This window comes from Protobothrops mucrosquamatus, unplaced genomic scaffold, assembly GCF_001527695.2.
Source record: "Protobothrops mucrosquamatus isolate PMUCROS unplaced genomic scaffold, P.Mucros_1.0 scaffold1219, whole genome shotgun sequence".
Lineage (NCBI taxonomy): Eukaryota > Metazoa > Chordata > Lepidosauria > Squamata > Viperidae > Protobothrops > Protobothrops mucrosquamatus.
In genome coordinates, this window is record NW_015387427.1 from 62,649 (window position 1) to 67,956 (window position 5,308).

The window sequence follows — 5,308 nt, forward strand, 5'->3', positions numbered from 1 at the left end:
TGCGCTTCAAGGTGTTAGTAACAACTTTTAAAGCGCTCCATGGCAATGGACCTAGGTATTTGCAAGACCGCCTCCTACCAAACACCTCCCTTCGACCAGTCCGCTCCCACAGAGAGGGCCTCCTTAGAGTGCCGTCGGCCAGACAATGCCGGCTGGCGACCCCCAGGGGGAGAGCCTTCTCTGTGGCAGCTCCTGCCCTTTGGAATGACCTACCCCCCGACCTACATACAGTTGCGGACCTGCGCCTTTTTCGCCGAGCCCTGAAGGCCCATCTATTCCGTGCGGCCGGCCTGGCGTAGTTTGATTATGTTTTAGTGGGGGTTTTGTATGGGGTGTTTTTAGAACAGGCCTGTTATTTAATTTGATTTTAGAACATAAACTATTTATTTATTATTGTGGTTTTTAGTATCGCCTGTTCACCGCCCTGAGTCCCGTAAGGGAGATAGGGTGGTATATAAATTTAATAAATAAATAAATTTCCTGCAGCCTGCCTCCATTTTATTTCAGTGTCTTTCTCTCAGCTTGGAACCGGACCTGATTTTCTTTCAACATCATTGATGTATAAATTAAATAATAATGGAGCTAAATTTGTCTTACCTTGTCTTATGAGACTGACAGTCAGTTGGTAGTAGATGACTGGAATGTTCTAGCCCAGTTAGCAGCATTCTCTGTTTTAAGACTGTCTGATATTGCCTTTGTATCAACTTTAGCCCAAATTAATCTTTTATTTTGGGTCACCTCTAAGTTTTCAGCAAGCCATCTGTCAGCCATATTATATGATCTTAAATCTGAGTGACCTCATAATGTCACGCTCACAGGTTGATGATCACTTTCATCACCTAAATGTATGGTAACCTCTGAAAAAAGTCAACCTTATCCCTTGATACACAGAAGAGATTTAGCACACTACCTGAGAGGGCTGAATGGTATGTGTAAGGGTATATATAGTTATTATCTTTACCTCTCAAGATTTGAAGATTACATTTGAAAATTAAAGAGACTAGGAGCAGACCGACAGTATTAATTTTGTTGTCTCTAGAAAGCCACTGTGGATGATTATCCTTTGGGAATCCTTTCTTTTGAGCAAACTCATGCCAAGATGGACCTAATTTAGTATTAGAATCTCCAAGCAATATAATTATCAATTGAGGATACAGTATGGATATATCATCTAGTATGATTTCTAAACATGTCCAATAGTCAGAGATATAATACAGGGATGCGTTTGGAGGATGGTATACATTTACCAATAGTAATTCAAACTCTTCATATCTAAATTTCACAACTAAAAATATGAAAATTTATCTTCATTATATAGTTTTTCCCCCTGCCATTGCAATTCTTGCTTAATAAAAATGCATAGTCCACCAGAGGGTCACCCTTTGTTCTTTGTTTTTCGGGCAGGGGAAGCCCATCCTTAAAAACCTGGAAGTTGTACTAATTCATCCTCTTCAGTTACCCAGGTTTCCTGGATGGCTATTACATCAAATTTAGATAAGAAACTCACTAGTCCACTGTCAACCACTTCTTTCCAGCCAGCTATGTGCCAAGCCACAATTTGTATAGGACTCCCGAAAACAAGATATCCTCACTGGGTTGGTTGACTAGGGAATAAGGGTACCAAATGTCAACTTGTTTCTGGAGCTGGATCAATATTGACGATACTTCCTGTGTAAACACAATTATTGTAAAATTCAGTATTGCTCCTCATAGTTGTTGCTCTTCTTTATCTTGATTGCTAATCTTTACCTGATTTTGGTCCCAATCATTTCTACTAATGAATGAGAACTTCGACCATCCTTCTCATTATCTAGTTGTCGCACTGGATGGTTAATTTGGACTTGTACTGTTATATCCTGCTGAGTGTCCTTTTCCTTTACTTTTTGCTTTGGACTGACAGACCTTCTCTTTTTATTTGTTGGGGATTTGGTGCTTTCAGAAACCGAGCTTGATAATTGTTCCACAGAAGAGCAGCTAGAGCAGAGTGTTCAGACTTTCTGTTGCATTAGTTACCAATTTCAACACTGAACCAATTATTCCAATTTTCTTTAAAAACAGCTGTTGATCTGGGCAAAAGGTGGCAAACTGATGGATTAATTTTTCCTCATCATCCATAAACTAAGTAAATCTGAGTTCTTGTTTTATTATCCTTACAGTATCTTGTTCTATCCTTGTTAATAGAGGCATTCTTTGCTTGGCCATTAATGTTTTAGAATTTTCAAGGTTGGAGTCAGCCTCCCTTGCTGTCTTGGCTCTCTGCCCAGATTTTAGCAAAGGCTGAATCTGGGTGGTATAAAACACCCGTAGTGGCCAAATACAGTATTTCCTTAGAAAGGTTTCATATCTGAGTAACACTGATGGAAGAACTATCTGCCCAAAGTTTAACAATATTCTTTTACAACCATGTCTACTGGGGAGCCAAGAAATATCTGTTAGTTCATTAGGATATACACTGCAGTGTAAAAGTTGAGAAAGAGACTTCAGTATTACTTGTCTGTTATGCCACCTGTCCCTGTTCAAAGGAATATCAGGAACTTGGAGTAGAATCCTATACCTCTGTAGAACTAGCCTCTCCTCCATGTCTTCTCCATCTTGAGGCCCCTGATCCATGTGGGCTGTTTGTGAATTAAAAGTAAGTTTTGGAGCATGGGCTTTGGTATTTACTTCCTTATCTAATTTAGAGATATAGTTTCCCATTAGAGACTTTAATTCTTCAATCTTTTTATTTGCTTCTAAGAGCTGATCACATATAGCAATAACTGTTTGTGCTGTTAAGAGGCAATTCTTGGCAACCAAGTCTAAGTCTCCCTTAAAATTGCTCTTAATATTATCCTTATTCTCCCCTGTGTCTCCTAATGGAACCTTGTTTTCCACAGAAAGGCAGTCATATTCTTCCCAATCCAGTAAGGTGCAGGGCTTGTTTACAGAGGTCACAAGGGAAGAAGAGAAAAAAGGAGACTTATTTGCAGTGTCCATTAGCTGAAACTAATGTCATGGTTCCAATAGATGAGATCAGGAAAAAGAACTCCAAGGCAAAAAAGTTTCCTTAAAGAACATATTTATTTGGTTACATAGTATCAGCACGATCAAAAGTGAACCCAAGACTGAAGTTCCCCCCAAAGATTACAATGTTACAAAGTTGAACTTCCCACCCCAGTAATATGTCATAAATCACATTCCCCAATTAATACTTATGCGGGCTTTCTAATGGAAGCTTTAGCCCGCTAAAATGTAATCAGCAATGACCTTGGTTCCCACAGAACAATTTATTGTTTTGACTAAGCTAAAAAATACTCATCCCCCATCCCAATTCTGTGGCAAACGAAAAAGAAGGGAAAATGGCTTCAGCCAAATTTGTTTGTAGAGTTGACAGTCAGATCCCCTTAAAAAAGAGAAATCCTATAAATGAAGCAGAGTTAAAATTAGGAGTCTCCTCGGGTTTATTAGGATGTTTATAAAAAAATCTACGTATCAATCTTTCAGCTTTTACATCAGTACTTTTCACCCAAGTGGACTCTGATAGTGGGTATCCTTTCCACTGTACTAAAAATTGTAATTTCCCTTTGTACAATCTAGAGTCAAGAATATGTTTTATTTCATAATGAGTCTTTCCTGCTACCACAAGAGGATCAGGTGCTTGTTTGGGATGAGGTCTTAAAGACGACTCCCTGAAAGGTTTTAACAGGCTACAATGGAAGACTGGGTTGATCGTTCCCAAAAGGCGAGGGAATTTTAACTCTACTGTGACTGGGTTTATAATCTGGACTATAGGGAAAGGTCCAGGGTATTTTGGTCCCAATTTTTTGCTAGGCAACTTGAGTCTCAAATATTTTGTAGAGGGATAAACCTTTTCCCCCACATGGAATGGTTTCTGAGGAGCCCTTTTTTATCAGCCTGTTCTTTGTACATTTTTTAGGGTTTTGCTAAAGCCTTTTTTCCATTATCCTATTCCAGGAGGCCATCCACTGATCTAAAATTTGAGAAGCAAGAGGGTCCTGTGGGTATTCAGGCATGGGAATGAACTCTCTACCAGTAGCTATTTTAAAAGGAATGAATCCAGTGCTGCTATGCACTGTGATATTGTAAGCCACTTCAGCAATAGGGAGGAGGTCAGCCCAGTTCATCTGCTAGTAATCCACATAGCATCTAATGTATTGTTCCACCATTGCATTCGCTTTTTCAGCCGCTCCATTCATAGACAGATGAAAAGCCAATGATAGTCCTTGCATGGATCCAATCAGTTTAAGGAAGTCCCTCCAAAATCTAGCAGTAAACTGAACCCCCCCCTGTCCAAAATAATCCATTTTGGTGCTCTGTGGAGCCAGTAGATATGTTTGAGGTTCATTTTGGTTAACCTCTGGGCGGAGGGGAGACCAGAACAGGCTATGAAATGAGCTTGCTTTGAAAAAAGATCAATCACAGTCCGTATTGCTGGATTTCCCCTACTTTCTGGTCCATGGCAATCTCCTCCCAGGGTTGGGAAGGATCTGCAACGTTGCAATAGTCCAGGGGGCTTTCCGGGGCATTTCTTCATTATTGCACATGTTGCACAGCTCTTAACTGTAAGGACCCACCCCACTTTGCACCTTAAGAAGACAGAACTCTTGGAATATTTCTTCCAACAGGCATCTTTATTAAGAGAAAATGGCTGCAGGAGTTCTAGACAGGACTTGGGGCCAAAGCCCTATGGTTCAAGGGTTTAAGGGGTCCCCATCAGCCCCACCCCACCATCCCACCATCCTTCCAGCGACAACCCCAGGCGTTACATTTCCACCCCCTTTTTCCTCACTGCCGGTGGAAGGGAAACTTCAGAGGGGATTAGATGAAAGCTGATGGCCCCATTGTTATGATTAGTCCTTTTGGTGGTATCCACATTCAGTCCCTTTGAAGTTGTACCGAAGGAAGTGAGGGCCATAAAACCCCTTTGTTCACCCCCATTCCCCTTCATCATATGACAGAATCCAGAGAGGGCAGAAATGGGGTTTTCCATAGTCGATAACTAGAGATGAAATATAATTGGATTCTGACATCCTGCCCGCTGAAAAATAAGAGAGATCCACCTGAAAGAAAACAAAACAGGTATAAAAATTAGTCAGGCTTGTTAGGATACTCTGTGTGAAACTTCTTTAATAGCTTCGGGGCTCTGACATGACATTTATGGACCCACTTGTTTTGTGAGGCAGGGAGATGTTTCCAAGCAACCAGATACTGAGTCACTCCATGATATCTCCTAGAATCTAGGATTTCCTTTATTTTGAAGTGTTGTTCACCCTCCACCATGATTGGATGTGGTGGTGGGGGGATTTTT